At 45.2% G+C, this 19279-nt stretch overlaps 1 protein-coding gene across 1 annotated transcript in view; it reads right to left on the bottom strand.

The window, feature by feature from the left end:
• Positions 1 to 19279, bottom strand: part of SCHIP1 (schwannomin interacting protein 1) — a 197940-nt gene that overhangs the window by 160163 nt on the left and 18498 nt on the right. The window lies entirely within an intron of this gene.

The raw sequence follows: 19279 nt of genomic DNA, 5'->3' as shown, positions 1-19279 counted from the left end.
CGGAGCTGCAAACCTTTGAGTTGAGCTCACTCTATAGGCATCAGAAAAACCTCAAAGAGGAGAAAAAAAAAAAAAAAAGAGGCAGAGCGGGAGCGAGCAGCCCACAGACAGCGAGATGAGAAACTTCTGGCAAGTCTCCAGCGCAGGAATGAATTCGCTGTCATTCAGAGACGTATAGCGCTGGAAATGAAGGGAAACTTGAATTTACAGGCGGCTTCGGATCCTGCTCTAATCGTGCTGCAAAGATGTGCAGGTTGCAGCTCAGCTCGGCTCATCTAGGAGCAATACTGGGTCAAAAATTAAATAGCACGGCAGGTATGTACACACACACACATATATATATATGTATGTGTGTATATATATATATATATATATAACAAAATAAAAGCCAAGGTGCCAGCACAAACTTCCAATGGCTCATACCATCAGCTATTATGCTGTGAATTGATAAAATCAATATTATTAATATAATTAATTATATTAGAGTGACAGTGACAACTCAAATCCCTGTTACGTATCAAAGTGGATTCACGGGGTTTTATAATGTTCTTTAAACACATTTGTTTAGGGTTTTTTTTTTTCTAGTATTGCCAGGAAGCTAAAATACATTTTACACAGATAATTCAGATGTTTTCAGGCATGTGGCAGAGTGTCCACACACTGAGACTAAACTTCTCTAAACATTTATGCATTTTTAGCCAATAGAAGGGAAATAAACAACTCCATAGTGAACATAATAAGCAAGAAATATCACTAGTTGCCAGTTTTTCATAGGTCACAGAATCACACAGAATCACAGAATCAATGAGGTTGGAAGAGCCCTCTGGGATCATCGAGTCCAACCATTGCCCTGACACCACCATGGCAACTAGACCATGGCACTAAGTGCCACGTCCAGGCTTTTCTTAAACCCCTCCAGAGATGGAGCCTCTGTAAGGTGTAAACATCCATGATCCCTAAGAAAGTGTTTAAATCTGAATTTGTGGAAAATGCAAACGTTGGTGTTTTTAAATGCTGGTAGTGACTATGGTTAATGTTGGTGTTTCCCACCGAACCCGGGCTCCAGCACATCTCAGGGCTGTGCAGCCTCCTGTGTTTAGATATTTTGCAGTTGTGAACGCAAAGTGAATGTCAACTCATGAAAAATTTGTAAATAAACACTTTCTTGGCATGGAAAGGGGAAAGAGGCTCCACACGGTGTGGGTTAAACTGCGTAACTGAATTCAGCTTCTTTTATTCCCTGCCCTGATAATGCACTCATTTAAAATCTGGTTACAAGTTCAGACAGTGTCTTGGTAAAGATACAGCTCCTAATAATTACAGCTCTCCAAATTAGCAGTAAGGTTCCTGTAGATTTGGATTGCTTTTAATTTAGCTAACAAAGAGGAGTAAGAAGTCAAGCTAAGCTAAATAACCGGAGGGATTCTTTATTGCTTGTTTTCTTCCTATTAATAAATCAGCCCTCTGTGGGAAGAAAATCAAACAGTAACAAACAAACAAGAATTCATTAGTGACACAGAAGGCGACGCCGAGGCAGGCAGAGGAGGTCCATGACAAAGAGCAAAACATTCACCGCCTATTTTTGGGTGTAGAGAAGCAGAAACATCCTTAACGTCAGTGATGCTACAACGCTTGGTACATCTCCAGCTTTCAGGTCCAGCCCTGAGGATGGAGCAGCCAAGAGGCGCCAGCTGTGCCAGTGGCAAGCGCAGCATGGCACCGTATGGCTGCGGGAGCCCGGGCTGTCCCCACCGCCCCAGCGCTGGGAACGTGGTAACCACCGGCCACGTCCATCTGCCATCTGCATAAACACAAAGGTGGTTTTCAAATAATCCCCTTTCTCTTCTCTCGTGCACACCTCCCTTTGCCTCCAAAGACAGTGGCACGCTGCAGCGGGGTGGGAGCTTGGGGCAAAGGCATCCTGGCTGGGGAGGTCCACAGTCCCCTCTGGCCCCACTGCAGGGTGCAGATCCTGGGCGAGCAAGCTGGTGAAGGGTCTGGAGGGTCTGACCTCCGAGGAACGGCTGAGGGAGCTGGGGGTGTTTAGCCTGGAGAAGAGGAGGCTCAGAGGTGACCTTAGTGCAGTCTACAACTACCTGAAGGGAGGTTGTAGCGCAGTGGGAGTCAGCCTCTTCTCCCAGGCAACCAGCCATAGGACAAGAGGACACAGCCTCAAGCTTGGCCAGGGGAGGTTCAGGTTGGACATTAGGAAGCATTTCTTCTCAGCAAGGGTCATTAGCCATTGGAAGGGGCTGCCCAGGGAGGTGGTGGAGTCACCATCTCTGGAGGGGTTTAAGAAAAGCCTGGACATGGCACTTAGTGCCCTGGTCTAGTTGACATGGTGGTGTCAGGGCAATGGTTGGACTCGATGAGCCCAGAGGGCTCTTCCAACCTCATTGATTCTGTGATTCTGTGATATATTTTATGTCACCAGTTCCCTGCCTCTACAGGCACCTCACACTCCTATGGCACAGTTTGTTCTCAAGGACTTTGGTCTAACAAATGTCTGTGGGCTTAATACAGGGGCACCCGGGTGAGGCTTAATGACCTGTGATGAAGAAAAGGTCAGACCAGATGATCAATGGTCCTTTCTAAGGATCAAGATTAAAAAATCTCCTACTAGTTGCAGGATTTAACCTGAGGAGTAGTTGCATCACGGGAAAACGCTCCTGGGTTTTGTGCAAGAGTCCATCAGTTTTAAAGCATCCCCCCAAAAATGACAGCTCCACACCTGGGGAGAGCTGGGGACAAAAGCTGCCCCAGCACAAAAAACTCTGGAATTTACAAAAAAAAAAACACCTCACAAAGTTAGTGCTTTGCACCACAAAACTTTTCCACGTGCAGCCCCTGACATCCGAGGTCCAGCCGCGCAGAGCCAGCGTCGCCTTGTGATGAACACGGGTAAATATTTGGGAAGTATCCTGTCCTCAGCAGCATTCCCTGTCGCTACGTTTGTGCCTTTAGAATACTCATTTCTGTCAAATATTTTGGCACGTGAAAAGAAACACGCACTTTTTTGACTGGGAAGAGGCTGGAGCTGTCGTAACCTGTTAGAGCTCCCGGCCCCGAGGGGGTGGGCAGGGGAAGGAGCGGTGGCAGAGAGCCAGCATGTGAATATTAGCTCGAAAAGGGATTTTCCTGAGCTGCATTCTGTCTAAATTACATATTGCTCTGAAAGTCTGAAATGTATAACACGCTCAGTAGATTTTTTTTTTTAATTTGTCCTCTGTCTCCCTGTGAGTGAAGAGAGATCATTACCAATAGGTAATGAAAGTTGCCGAGCTGCTGAAGCATGTTTTGCTCGGAGCTAATGTCATTTGAGGTTGGGTTGGGGTTTTTTTTTTGCTGGTTTTCTGTTTGCTGTCTGTCAGCCTGCTGTGCACATCGCTTCTCTCAGCCAGCGCGTCCCAACCACCACGCCAGCGCCGCCGTAACTCCCAGCTCCAGCACTTCTTCATTTACTTGACACACCATTGTTTTCCTGACAGCAAAGACAGAACTCAAAACACCTTGGACCGAAACGGCTTTAAGGTCTCTGTTCCACATCCTTTACGTGCACCCCAGGGTTTTTTTTCTCAGAGCATTGGATTTCTGCCTTTAGACACTTCACAAAGCTCCTTCGATTTATAACGGCAGGTGATTGACTGAAAACCTCCGTCTCCCTTCTTTGAGCAGCTTTGCAGAGAGCAATATCATTTATATTAATTTATATAGTATAATTTATATAAATAACAAATGAAAATGAGTCATTCGCACTTCTCCCATGCTGTAAAACCCAGTTCCAGTGGGTCAACTGGTGCCAGGGGCTCAGGGGAGCACGAGACCCCTTTCCCCAGGACACCCCGGGGACGTTGCACACACACCCCGCAGCTTCCTTATGCCAGCAGCAGCGTTTCCAAATCCAGTCTTTGGTTTGCATCTTGATTTCCACGCTCATTTTTTATAACAACACTGAAGTTATGTCCACAAAAAGATGCGTATCTAATCTGGATAATATTGGTTAGAGAAAAAATTAATTTTTCCCTCAAATAACAAGATCACTAGAAAGCTGCTCTTTGAGCCAAGTGCTCTATCAAGATCCCAAATCTCATTTTTATCATTTGCTTATGCAAAAAAAATAGAGGAAACGGGTCTTTGGCAGAGCTGCAGCTGCAGCTACCCGTGCTTACCCCTGTGCCTGCTGCACTATGCTGAGCTCAGTTTTACACAGTCAGAAGGATTTGGGTTTAACCAGGTTTCTGTGGGTTTGTTCATAATCACTTTTTCACCTACTAAAATAAAAACAATTCAGAAGAAGAAAGAAATAGCAAAGTGAACAGCAATCTCGCAACCACCTGCCCGCCACGGATGAGCCATCTCACAGAATCCCAGAATCAACCAGGTTGGAAGAGCCCTCTGGGATCATCGAGTCCAACCATTGCCCTCACACCACCATGGCAACTAGACCAGGGCACTAAGTGCCATGTCCAGTCTTCTCTTAAACCCCCCCAGAGATGGTGACTCCACCACCTCCCTGGGCAGCCCCTTCCAATGGCTAATGACCCTTGCTGAGAAGAAACGCATGTGCAGAGAGGGAAAGGGACTTTCCTCTGGCCTGGCCACGATAAAACTGGGTGGTTCCTCATCGAAGTGAGTTTTTGCTTAGAAATTAGCCTCAAATTTTTTTATGCAGCTGATTGTGCTTGTTACTTCTTCCTCGAACTGGGTGCATTGGCACCTGCCCGAGGCTGGGACCAGCGGAGCTGAGAGGTCCCCCCTGTCCCCAGGGCGGGCTGTGGTGACCCCACTGCAGCCTCCACATCCTCGTGGCAGACCTTGCACATCCCATGGCCGCGGGCTGCTGTCCCCTCCAAGAGAGGGGTCCCACTTCAGGCTTTGCAGCAAAATACAGTTACTCAAGACCTCCAGTGGCAACTTATACCAATCTGTCCTAGACAAGATCATGGAAGAAAAGAAATATGGATTTTCTTCTTAAAGAAAGGAAGCCTTGGGTATCTTACAGTAATTAAGCTGAATTACTCTATCTGTAAAATAATAATGCACCATTAGAAAATGATCCAATTTTTATTATCCAATTTTTATCAGAAATTAAAATTAACTGCGGTTTAATATAATTCAAAGTCAGCTAATTATAGATCAGGCAAGGAGGATCTATTTCCTGTGACAATATCAGCTCCATCGGATGCCAAACGAACGGCCTTCCCTCCCCATGCCCTCCCTCCAGCCCTGCCTGGGGGTCCCAGGGGCCTTTCCCACCCCCTGAGCCCCTCGCAGGTAAGGTGACTACTGTCCATGCAGGACAGTGAGAGTTCTCCTTCCCATCTACAGCAAACCTAGTTTTTAAGACCCTTTTTGATTTCATAATCAACTGTGTGAATTAAGAAATAAATATTCACCTGCAAACGAAGCCTGAGCACTGCTGTTTGACACCCACCACAAAGACGCCGAGTTTTTAACACCCGGTGTGTTTGAAGGAGGAATGAAGAGAATTACTGAGAAACCTGACGGATTTTCTCTGCCCTGCAGTCACCACAGGGGTAAGGCATTGTCCAGCTGCTGCAGATGATGCCTTGCAAGAGTCAAGCCTGCCATAAAAAGAGAAAAATCCATCTCCACTACTACACCCATAAGCCTTTTTCAAGAAAGTTTGCAAGCCACAGCAAGGCACCGTGAAACACTCCCCAGGAGGCTCCACGATTGCCTCCCACCGTGCCACACAAAAGGTACACGTGCGCCTGCTCTCAGCCAGAAACCCTGAATTTTTAAGCACAAAATAAAGCTGGAAAGACTGACAGTTCCCTCACTGGGCAGTACATTCCTCAGTTCACTCCCAAGTCTGATGCCAAGAGGACAAAACCAACCCTCAAAAAAGACTGGACATGGCACTTAGTGCCATGGTCTAGTTGACATGGTGGTGTCAGGGCAATGGTTGGACTCGATGATCCCAGAGGGCTCTTCCAACCTGACTGATTCTGTGATTCTGCATCTTCACCCCTCCAAAACCCAATTCTCCATGAAGTTATTTGGTGTCCTGTGCTTCAGCCCCTCTCCCTTGCCTCTCCACGCAGGAAAACCCTCTCCGCTCCCCCCAGGAGCCGTGGTTGCCCTTCCCCATGCTCCCAAGAGCTGAGGACCCGGCAGCACAACCACGGCAAGAGCCTGATGGACGGCCTTGGGATGGCAGATGGAAAGGAAGGAGAGCTGGTTCCTGCTCAGCGCCTGGTAGAGCGGGAAGGATGCAAACAGCTAGAGCTGTCTGTGCAAGTTGCTCGTATCCAGCCCACTTAATTCCTATTTGCTTCTTTAAATAATGAGAGCTCTCTGCCCAGCTGGCAGGTTTTAAGCCAGCCAGCCAGCCAAACCCAAGAGCTCCTGCACTCCTGTGCCTCACCCAAATCCACCTCTGAACCCTTTTGTAAATAGCCTTAAAAACCAGGAATTAAATCAGCAAAGCTAAAGGAGTACTTTTCTCACCCAGCTAATTAGCCAGATAAGAGATACGCAACGCGGCCTACGGAGTAGCACTAAATATACACCCAGCCATACACGTATAGACGTATAATTTCACTAGGGACAATATGGTTTAACCAGCTCTTTCCAAAGAAGCACTTCCCATCTGCTGACGTTAACTGTAACTGTGTTTTATGAGCCCAGGGAGGTGGTGGAGTCACCATCTCTGGAGCGGTTTAAGAAAAACTGGACATGGCACTTAGTGCCATGGTCTAGTTGCCATGGTGGTGTCAGGGCAAGGGTTGGACTCGATGATCCCAGAGGGCTCTTCCAACCTGGTTGATTCTGGGATTCTGTGTGTCTTCTACGCCATGTCAATGCATCCTCACAAGACTGTAAGGCCACATGCTGAATTGTTTTAGGTTTTTGACCAGCACCGGATCTAACAAGCAGTCTTGGACTGCAACCTGGCTTAAAAGAGCCTTGCAAGGATGACTAAAAAGCGCGTATTGTATACTGAAGACATGGTATCCTATAAATAGCATATTAATCATTTATGGCGATCGGGTATGGCTTGAGATTTTAAACTACACTCCCTGAATGCCAATGGAAAAGACGAGCGAAGCTGGCTCCCTCTGCTCAAATCTCATACCTCTGGGGAGCTAATTAGCGCAGAAACAATTGCTGGAAATTTTCAGCACTCTCTTAGTACTGTATCTGTTTGGGATTTCAACTCTTCGATACTACAGCCAAACAAAAGCCACTGGACAGCTCCAACAGCCTTAAACACATTTCAAGAAACAGACTTTAATATATTTACGAATGCAATTATTGAACTAATTCAAATATTGTACTACGCAGAAGCCGTCTCATCCCACCCGCGCTCGGTCGCTTCCAGACACGTTTATCCAACAGAAAATGGATCCTGGATGCGGCTCGCTGCGGCGTTATCACACAGGGGCATCTGTACAAATCCCGAGCTCCTTTCCAAGCAGCTGGTTTCATTTTCATAGAATCACAGACTGGTTTGGGTTGGAAGGGACCTTAAAACCCATCCAGTTCCAACCCCCTGCAACGGGTAGGGACACCTTCCCCCAGACCAGGTTGTTCCAAGCCCCATCCAACCTGGCCTTGAACACTGCCAGGGAGGGGGCAGCCACAGCTTCTCGGGGCAACCTGGGCCAGGCTCTCACCACCCTCACAGGAAAGAATTTCTTCCTCATATCTCATCTCAGTCTCCCCTCTTTCAGTTTAAAACCGTTCCACCTTGTCTTATCACTACTTGCACTTGTAAAAAGCCCCTCTCCCACTTTCCTGTAGCCCTTTCAGGCACTGGAAGGTGCTAGAAGGTCTCCCCGGAGCCTTCTCTTCTCCAGGCTGAAAAGCCCCAACTCTCTCAGCCTGTCTCCAGAGCAGAAGGGCTCCAGCCCTCTGAGCATCTTCGTGGCCTCCTCTGGACTCGCTCCAACATTTTAAGCCTGGAAAACGCCTTTTCCTGGCATCCACGAAGACGCTGGTGTCATCTCCTGTTTTGCTAGGGGCAGGGGATGGAGGGGGCCAAGTGGTACACACAAACTCCACCTTTTCTGATAGGATGCGATGTGCCCAGGCTGCAGAGCCCCAGTCCCAGCTCCCCCAGGACTCATCGCTTTCAGACCTCACGTTTTGCTTCAGATTTCCTTGGCTGGATGAAAACAGAGAATTCACCTATTTTGTGCACAAGATAGAAGCATTTGTCTATTTGAATAAGATTTTATGACTGAACAACTATTTTAAAATAAAACCACTCCACATAGAAGCACCTAGCAAATACTGGATTTAGCTGTGAAAGCACCTGGAGATGACTTTGCATGCTCCCATCTACAGCAACAGGTAATTCAGTACCTGCATTTTGGTGGTGTGAAATTCCCCCTCCAGTCCTACACCTGGTAGATTACAGAATCACAGAATCAACCAGGTTGGAAGAGCCCTCTGGGATCATCGAGTCCAACCATTGCCCTGACACCACCATGGCAACTAGACCAGGGCACTAAGTGCCATGTCCAGGCTTTTCTTAAACACCTCCAGAGATGGTGACTCCACCACCTCCCTGGGCAGCCCATTCCAATGGCTAATGACCCTTGCTGAGAAGAAATGCTTCCTACTGTCCAACCTGAACCTCCCCTGGCCAAGCTTGAGGCTGTGTCCTCTTGTCCTAGCGCTAGCTGCCCGGGAGAAGAGGCCGGCTCCCACTTCACTACAACCTCCCTTCAGGTAGTTGTAGTTGTTACTAAAACCCAACATTCAAAACCTCCACCGACTGATGTGCACGTAAAGGTTTACAAAACAAAGTCAAGAAGAACTGATTAAAGTGGAATCTACAGCATTGCAGGACCTTAATGAGCTGTTGGAGAAAATTAATTTCCATGTTTAATATATGTGGAGACTATGAGGAAATCTGAGAATTTAATTAATCACAGCATAAAATACTTATTGGATATAATTGTAAGTAAATACTGCTTAATTATTCTTCTAATACCGTGGCTAATTTAGAAGTCATTTTCCCTGATACTGTTCCTGGTTCTGCTATATATTTATCGCTATATATTTATCAATCTGCTATATATTTATCGGGCCAGCTATAGTCTCCTCATTTTTTTTTTAAATAATGGTACATTTTCCACGTCTCTGTTCTAAAACCAACAAATCTGTAGCACAAAACACCCGTAACAACCGAGCTGTATGCAAAGCCTGGCCTGCCTAGGAAAAGCAGCAGGAACAATGCAGATTCACATTAATTTCTCTGTAAACTCGGTGCTGTCATTCCTAGCCCTTTTATTAGCTGTCATTTGTAATTAACTAGCCTGCCCAAGACCCACTTCAGCTATACATCCCCTTTCTGATTTTATTGTGAATCCTGCTCTATTTAAAGCTTCACAGGGCTTTTTTTTTCCATTCAAGAGGCTTCCCAGAACAATGATCAACAGTACTTGGAGAGACTGATATATTTTAGAAACGCATTTATCTCAAAAACATTTATTTTGAATGTCCTTGCACTGTGCAAGACAAGTGGAAGCACTTGGAGAGTGTAATGTTATGTCTTTGCAGTCTACAACTACCTGAAGGGAGGTTGTAGCGCAGTGGGAGTCGGCCTCTTCTCCCAGGCAACCAGCAACAGGACAAGAGGACACAGCCTCAAGCTTGGCCAGGGGAGGGTCAGGTTGGACATGAGGAAGCATTTCTTCTCAGCAAGGGTCATTAGCCATTGGAAGGGGCTGCCCAGGGAGGTGGTGGAGTCACCATCTCTGGAGGGGTTTAAGAAAAGACTGGACATGGCACTTAGTGCCCTGGTCTAGTTGACATGGTGGTGTCAGGGCAATGGTTGGACTCGATGAGCCCAGAGGGCTCTGCCAACCTGACTGATTGATTCTGTGATCCTTTCTGAATTTTGAGCCAAATTCATCTGGAAAAATTAATCATCTTATTTATACACTAAATCTTTATTTTGGAGGCAAACAGTAAAAAAAAAAAGGTCATTACGTTGCCTACGTCAGCCCCCTCCTCAGGCCAGCCCTCGGGGTGCAAGTGTGGGGAGAGATGTTCTTCCAGGGGGCTGGGAGCTGCGTTTCTGCTGCCTTGCAATTTCTCACGGTTTTGCTCCAGTTAATTACGGTTGTTAATTAGTCATTAGTGGTGCCTGGGGAATAAGATAAATGGTCTCTTCTGATTTATAAAATTTAAAAGATTGCATCAGTCTAAACAAAGTAAAACCTTGGATTATCACTAATTGCGCCCGGACCAGACTGATGCGCTGCCGCGGGAGCCTGGAGGGCATCGACGGGAGCCTCCTCCAAAAGGCAAACCACAGCAAGGAGCTCAAGACATATAGGAAACCCCCCGAAATAAGGAGCAGGGGAGATTTATCTGCATTCCCTCGAGCACTTGCCAAGTAGCAAAGCTTGTACGCTGCAAAGTCCCTCTTTGCAGCAGGATGTTCCCGTATTTTCTTTTTTTTTTTAATCAGCATCTGCCAAAGCCAATTTAATGTGGTTCACAAGAACCCTGTGATCAATACCAACACTTAATGTATAGGATGGTTACACTACAAAAAAAACCAATTTGGAATAGGAAAAATAAAACAAATCAATGTTTTCCTTTGAAATATCAAAATGAAACTTTCTGTGTAGAATTTTTCCCAACCAGAAGCATTTAACCAAAATTCACAGGAATTCATAAAATATTTCCCTTGAGCCACTCCTCTCGTGTTAAGTCCTGTGAGGATGCAAAACCTCTTGCAAACAGGATGGCAACTGGAAAAGACTGGACATGGCACTCAGTGCCATGGTCTAGTTGACATGGTGGTGTCAGGGCAATGGTTGGACTCGATGAGCCCAGAGGGCTCTTCCAACCTCATTGATTCTGGGATTCTGTATTTTTTTCTTCACATATAAAAGGCGAATCCCACTGCACGTTTCTATAGACAGCTACAGGCAACGCAGGGCCTGCACCTGAGCAATTAGGACCAAAACATGTTCTTCGTGCTCATCCTAAGAACAGAGATTTAAGAATAATGCAGTGATGGCTGGTTCTTGCAGTGCAGGTGCGTCTGGTTCAGGGACCGACTTTGGGCTCACGCTGTGATTGTTGCACTAAACTCCCAGAAAATATTGCACCCCGCAAAGCCCAGAATCCAGCTTCAGCTGCCGTAGGTAGGAACCCGTTAGAGAAAAGCAAGGTTTTTTTCCTCCCAGCACCAAAGAGCAGCTGCAGACTTCTGCTGGTCAGGCGGGAATAAGAGGAATATTTTAATTGGACTTACAACTTGTGCTACTGAAACAGCACCAGAGCCATGCAGACCCACGTGCCTGCAGAGCAGATGCTCCTCTTACACATGAAAGAGTGCAAAACCCTACAGAGGACTTTGTGGCTTCACGCCTTTTATTCTGGCCAGCTTTTCTACCTACAGCCACCCTGAAGAAAGAGAAAGGACGCATCGACCCACTACGCTCACGTGTTTTTTCATCTTGAGCCAGAAAGGTACTTTCACAGAAGACAAACTGAGGTTGAGGAGGAGACAAACCCTGCCTCATCCCAATATTTTCACCAGCTAAAGTGTTTCACACATCAGCTGGGGGATTTCACAGAACTATGTAATGGGCTGCCAACAGCAAGCCCAAAATTAAAACAATTTAACTTTCAACAGCCTCAGCCTGAAGAAAAACACAACCTTATTTGTATTGAATGAATTTAATTTTTGAAATGAACTTTGTTGAAAGCAGCTTTTTTTACACCACTTCTCTGATAAAGGACACCAACCACTACACAAATACAAATTATCCAATTTAAAAGCCTGTCTTTCAGCTCAAAGAAGCGCCACGACGACTCGGTAATTCCCCAAGGTGAGGCTGGGAATATAATGCACTGGCTGATATATAATAGCTGTCTCGCATGTGAAGAGTAAAGAGCCATTTATGGAATTTTAGCATGCAGGAAGACTAACATGTCTATTAAAAGAAAAATGTGAACTCTGGGTCTCTCATCAGGGACTCATTTAAATGCAATTTTGCTAAATTAGCTGCACTAAGGAGCCAATGGAGGAAGGCCAACTGTAAACCCACATAAAAGAGTACTTCTTTGGTAATAGCAATCCATGTTAAAGGACTCCAGTGGATAATAAGTCATTAATAGGTAAACATTTTTTTAATCCAATATATCCTAAAAATAAGCCCTGAACTCAGCACCTCATACTGTTATCAGGTAAACTGAGGTTTTACATATTTCATTGAAGAATTCCAAGTGTATCATTTATATCTAAGCCATGAAGGGAAAGAGATTGGGACCTGTTAGTCTGACCTCAAACGTATCTGAGACTTCAAAAGAGATTTTAAAAGGCAAGAACGGCTGGAAAATGGGATATAAGGTAACACGGGTTTACCAAACGATACTGGATTAGCACAGTACCTTCCTTTGATAAATTATTGCTTACACAGAAGAAGTGTCTGTCCTGATAAGGGGAAGTGGGATGCTTCAGTGAAACGAAAGTGATATGCCCTAATGCCCACATGAATGTAATTTATTTTAATTGGCTTACACTCAAGAACATTGGCACACTACCCATAATTAATAGCAAGATGATGGACAAACTCCTTGTGGGATGCAAGGGCAGGATGGAAAATCACCAGAGCCAGAGGAGCAAAAGGGGGGATGGAGCTTTCCAGAGGGTGTCCCAGCAAGGAAACGCCATCTCCTCCTGACTGATGGGGACAGGTTGGACTCAGCCTGCGTGAAACCAAAATCCTCTGTACTGACCCAGCAACACCGCCTAGATGGGATGCGTGGGGTGGGCAGGGAGGTTCACGCCTGGGTTGTCCAGCTCCAGGACATGAGTGGGGTTTCACCCCCCCTTGGGCAGGATTTGATACGCACATTTAGGCTATAACCCAAAGGGGTGTTTGAAGCTCACACAGACATAACCCAGACCAAGGAGCGGGAGAAGGGTGGTGGCACGTCCCTCCAGCATCCCTGGCTGTTGCTCCAGCAGAACGGGCAGGCTGGGAATCTCCCAGCTGTCACCTAAAATTCAGAATACCCTGAATTTCCATTCATACGTCACATGTAGATTCATTACTCCCAAGCAAGGCTTCTTCAAGCTGATCTGCTGATGCTCACGTAGCCAGAGCTGCTCAGCAGGCTGGGGGCTTGCTGACAAGAAACAAAACCAAGGTGACAACCGCAGTCCAACTGTATTCTTCCCAAAAATGCTGGTCTGCAGAGTTGGCTTCATTTCTAGCCTGTAGATGCCCACACAACCTTGGACACGCTCTGGGTGAAGAAGGGACACCAAGAGGTGACACACACAGAAGGACACAGGACACCCCCATCTGCCGGAGCACAGGAAGTACCAACCCCAAATCCCACAGTCTCAAAATATTTTTATGGCAAAGGACACACATATTCAAGCCCTCCCGTGTGTTTTCTGAATTAGGGCTCCAAAACCAAGCTTCCGCATTTCCTGACTGCTGTACATTTCACTTATATTTATAATATATTGGATTTTATTCTTAAGAGAACGTTTCCTCTCATGCTATAAAAATGTTCCCCTCATTACTTTCTGAAATTTAAAGATGGCAACACTTGGAGACAAAAAGTTTTTTTCAAAGCACTGGGGAGTTACTAATGATAATCATAAAAGATCAAATTTTCAACATAATTAGCCAGTGACAGACCAATAATATCCCTAGGCCAGATGGCTGCTTAACTGAGTTTTCAAAGAAATTCGGTAATTATAGGAACCACCCTTAGATCTACTCAACTTTTCTTTTTAATGAAATTGCATAATACCAGATTATGAAGAAAGCCCATAATGAGTTTTAGCAAACTGAACAAAGACCTTTTCATCACCAGCTTGTGTCCATCTCTTCACACCCATCACCCCTGCAAGAAACTCTGCCGTTATCTAAGGCTAAAATCAATACATTAATCCATACAGCTCAGGCTGGATTAACGCGAGAGACTGCTTTCACATCACAACACTGATATAGTTTTTCCTAGAGGCAATCTGTTACTACATACTACGTGATGGGCTAAAAAAAATCATCATTTGAGCTGGGTGAAAAGAGAGTATTTTGATATGTATATAAACCCATAAAAACCATAGCACAGAATCACAGAATCAACCAGGTTGGAAGAGCCCTCTGGGATCATCGAGTCCAACCATTGCCCTGACACCACCATGGCAACTAGACCATGGCACTAAGTGCCATGGCCAGTCTTTTCTTAAACCCCTCCAGAGATGGTGACTCCACCACCTCCCTGGGCAGCCCCTTCCAATGGCTAATGACCCTTGCTGAGAAGAAATGCTTCCTAATATCCAACCTGAACCGCTGAGCTTTCTTCAGGCTCATCCTAATCAGGATTTTGGTCATTTTCTTGAACAAATGCTCTACTCAGAAGCAGCTTGAATAAAACATACCCCTAAATCCTAACTGAAGTTAAAGTCACAGATTTCCATGTTTATTCTAAAATCCTAACGTTTGACTTCACACTCCTTTATGACTACCCCCCAAAAGCTGATTTCTGAGCAGATGGGAAGCTCCAGGGCCATCCAGCTCGGCCCTCTGCCCCCGGCCTGGCAGGGACCTGCTCCCAGCCACGGTCCTCAGCATCTCCTTCAACCTCCACCACCCCCTGGGCACTGAGCAGCAACCAGCCGGGAGTGCTGAGTAGTTAAAGCCCTGTTTAAAATTAGCAATTGGCATATTATCCACTATATTCTTGATTTTCTACCAGCTCCAATAATTTCAGTGAAGAATCTGCCCTTTCTCTGTACAACAACTTCTTTATAGAGTCCTTGCTTATTTTTTTATTATTATTATTTTCATTCGGAGGACTGAATTTAGGAAGAATTTCTTCTCAGCAAGGGTCATTAGCCATTGGAAGGGGCTGCCCAGGGAGGTGGTGGAGTCACCATCTCTGGAGGGGTTTAAGAAAAGACTGGACATGGCACTTAGTGCCCTGGTCTAGTTGCCATGGTGGTGTCAGGGCAATGGTTGGACTCGATGATCCCAGAGGGCTCTTCCAACCTCATTGATTCTGTGATTCTGTGACTGTTTTATCATTTCCCCATCAGACTAGCCTGCTGTGCCTGTATTGTTGAACAATCCTTCACAAAATTATGAGATCATCTATTGTAAGGGTTTGGATGAGAGCCACAGACAACGCGACAAAGTCTCGCCAAAGTCAAACACAGAAGACCAACGTCATCCAACAGCTATGGCAATACTTCATTGTTTTCAAAATTTACGACATGATTCAAGCACTACAGACAACAGACTGAAGGTTACGTACCAAATAAGGGGCAATCTGTAGTTACACCAGATAGTTATAGAATTTAAATGGAATACTATCTTTAAAAATAGACACTTCATTCTGTAGAAAGATAGTTGGGGATTGGGTTGCATTAACATGCTTGTGGACGCTTCCGAACAGAAACCACCATGGATGATAATGCACAGAAGCAAAGTTAAATAACAAGTTAATTCGTGTATCAAAGAAAATTGTGATAGCTTCTTTAGTACCTTTACATCTTAACTCATTAAGGAAACGACCTCTCCTGCACTGCAAAGCAAGTGCTGTATTTATTGCTACTGACATTTCATCAATGCCAAGGTGAACTAGATCTCACTTTTGCAAATCCCCACAAGGCTCATTAGCAACGATAAAGATTCATACACAAACCTACAAGTGTCTAGGAAGAAATGAGGTACGTGACGAACCGTGGTTTGAACAATAAATCTCTGGCTGACTGATGACAGTTTGTTGTACGTTAAATAAAGCTTTATAAACAGAAATGCAAAAGACCTGTTACGACAGCACGTTTCACTAATAGATTGAGGTAGAATCAAATTTGTTTAAATTCACATGACTCATAAGCCAGCAGTGAAGATCAAAAGAGACTTATGTTCACACTACTCCATCCTGTCACATCATTTATTAACTTTTTCCTGCGAACAGAGATGAGCTGTCCCCAGTCTCCTTATCCCACTGTTCTTAGTGCCACTTACCATTTCCCAGAAGATGATCTGCTTCCCAGACACGAAGACACAAGGAATGAGAGTAAAACATGCAAACCGTCTCCTGCTGTCGACTGAGGATGCTGTAACTGCAGATGCCAGTCGGGGCTCCCAGGCCAGCTTGAGTCAAGCACAGTGCTGAAACCTTGGGCAGGAAACCCATTTCAACCCCCAAAAAGTGAACTCAATGCCCTGTTCAAAATACATATGCATTTGACAAATTTTTTCTCAATTTTAAATGCTTGTAATGCAGCCCTGGTCTCGCTGCTGTGCAGGAATTAAATCCAAAGGGCTGGATTGAGTGTTCAATGTGTAACAACCAAAAAAGACTTTCAATCTCCCCTTTAATAAGAAACATTTCCTTCTGAAGAGTCTCCTGAGACTAGGAACTCTTCACACACAAATCACGACGTGATCAGAGTCCGCCAGAGTTGCAATGCAACACCAGGTAAGGGAGAAGGAATAGATCTGACACAGGGCAGCAGCTAAATGCACTTATAACATATTTAGCCATATACAATTACCAGAGTCTCTCAAAAATGCTTGTATGTTTTGGCCAATTTCTTGGCAACATCTGAATGAAACACAGCCATTGGGAGAGACTCTGTGTACTTTTGGGGCAGGGGAGAGTTGTACAAGGGCCCTGCTGAGTTTTGGGGAGCAGTCCATGCACTATGGGCTATCCCCCTGGACCACCTCAAAGTAACTTGTAAATGAGGTTGTTAAATGATGCTACTAACGAGAACATCTTTGCATTCTTTCCCCTGAGCTGATCTGAGATATCTGGGACTTGTAACATAAAATAAGACTTCAAAAGTCATAGGCATGCTGAAGGAAGGTGCCTGGGCTAACCTACCTGACACTGACCCGACGTTTTTATTAGCCTTGGTGACGGCGTGTTTTGTGACATGCTGGAAGGGGCTCGCGGGAGCCTCTTGCTAGTTTGGCTCCTGACTTGAAAGGCAAGGACAGCATCATTTCCCACCTCGGTGCACCTCTGGGTGCAACTAAATCATACCTGCACAAGGGAAGTCACACAAATCATCACTCATCTTTGTTTTCCAATTGCCTTGTATGCTTTCTGAAAGTCCTTTACACACAGCCTTTATTTCAGATCAGGTCTGCGTCCCTCTGGTCGTAAGGAAAATCCTCAACTCTTCCTGCCCACCACACACTCTGTACCAGTCTCAGGGCTTTTACACCCTTGGACAGCTGGTGTGGAACTGTTCCTTCGCAAGCTTCTGATCTAACATCCATTTTTCTTATAAGGGAGTCAACGACATCTTTTGCCCAAGTGCAAATGAATGCTTAAACCTCTTTAGAGTTACAAGTAACACTGAAGTCACTGGAAAAGGACAGAAACCCAACACTTTGAGACCACCTGAATGTACATGAACAGCCTTGCTGTTTTCTGATACCTCTCCTCATGTTAAGCAGGATTACTCCTCAAGTGATCCACTGAAACCAGGGATTTTAAGTACCTCAAGGAGTGAAATACCACGAGCATGCATTAGTACCTTAAAATCAACAGGATCAAAGTACTACCTCAACATAAGCAAACACGTCAGACTCTAGCCTTTAACTTAGCATATGCTGCTCCCATGGGGCAGTCCCACAGCTTGAAAATGTCAATGAGAGGTTTTATTCCCCCATATGTCTCTTCCTGAACTTTCCCTCCCCCATCTTTTTTGTAACACTGTTCAACTTTCAAACTACCCAGTTCTACAATTTTGGTCCATTAAGTATTAGGGTATAAATAATAATATAGTAGTTCACATGTAGTTTGATATGGTCTTCCATAAGCTGATGCACCATGAAGCGTGGCTTGCTCCTCTGCCAAAGCGCAAGCAGCCAGAGCGTCCTACACCAAATCGTCATGTAAGACTGGAGGGATGATGAATTACCTTTCTATAGGATAAAAAGTAGGTGGTCTTTGGACCAGATAAATGTCTAAATGTCTTTCTTCAGCTACAAAACAGAAATTTTTCCCATATTAATTACTTTTTCTGAAGCCTCTTCATAATTCCTCCCACTGTTTTAAGTCAAGCATCCGTGTCAAGTTCTTTTGATCTTCCTCCTCAATTACAGTGAGCAATTACCCCCTCCACCAGGCTTCTCAGCCACCTAATCATTCTTATCTCTCCTTTCTCCCCGATTCTAATCCTTTTGGCTTTTTTTGGAAGCTCACTATTAAGACATTACTACATGTTTCCCAGGAATTCAGCAACAATATGTCAACACCAAGGACTCCACAGACATTACCCTTCCCTCTTATTTGCCCTTCAATTCATTTTAGAGATGAGGTGCACCTATCATGACTTGGATCTCTCGCCTCTCAGGGGTCTTAAAGCCTCTGTCATCAAAAATGTGTTTGCTCTGATATCTGTATTTATAACTTTCCCTCCCAGCTGAAGAGCACTCAGTCTTTCCTCCCGAAGCGATTAGCACTGTGCTGCAAAGCCTTCGTTCACAGCACCCCCCGTAGAGCCGAGGCATTTTTAGCTGACTGCTTGACATGCGGCAAAACCATCCCTCCCCTTCCCCATGGCAGCTCAACAGCAGCTGACAAGGTGATGAAGCAGGAGAGCGTGCATTTTTAATGCGTGCTAAAGCTTGCGGAGTCCTAGGGAGCCTCAAAAGGAAAGTTACGTCCTTGGCTAGTGAAGGAGAAAATGCCAGAGAGTGTGTTTGCACAGGGACAGACCTCCTGAAACCGATGCCAAAATACACGCACAGTTCTTCATCAGAGCATCATGTCACCAGCGCTACAGCCCATGACGTTTATGGCTTCATTGCACTGAGACACCTCTTCAACTGTGCCTTTTTTGCTATCGGTGGCAGGCAAACCACGGTCTACTTCTCATCTCAATGAGCACTGGGTTCAGTAAGACATCGTGCAAAGCAGGGACCACGTTAAAAGAGAGGTTTAACAGCAGCGGCTCCTAACTTTAAATAGAGGCCACAGCTGGCTGCACCCCTCTAAAGCAAAGGGCATGAGCTGCCTCACGGTGACAAAAGGCAAGTCTCTCGTGAAGCATTAAAGCCGTGGTGAATATTAAAACCATTACTTCCAAGCTTCTACATTTCACAGAACCACAGAATCAGTCAATCAGGTTGGAAGAGACCTCTGGGATCATCGAGTCCAACCATTTCCATGGTTTCTTCTTTACAGAAAGGACATAAAATGTTTTTTTTTTTAAAAATATAATTAATGACCTAATCTTTGTAACAAGAAGTTTTTCAGGAGGTCAAGAATTAGTGAGGGAAATGGAATAATA

This window comes from Nyctibius grandis, chromosome 8, assembly GCF_013368605.1.
Source record: "Nyctibius grandis isolate bNycGra1 chromosome 8, bNycGra1.pri, whole genome shotgun sequence".
Lineage (NCBI taxonomy): Eukaryota > Metazoa > Chordata > Aves > Nyctibiiformes > Nyctibiidae > Nyctibius > Nyctibius grandis.
This window is presented reverse-complemented; position numbering and strand designations above follow the sequence as displayed.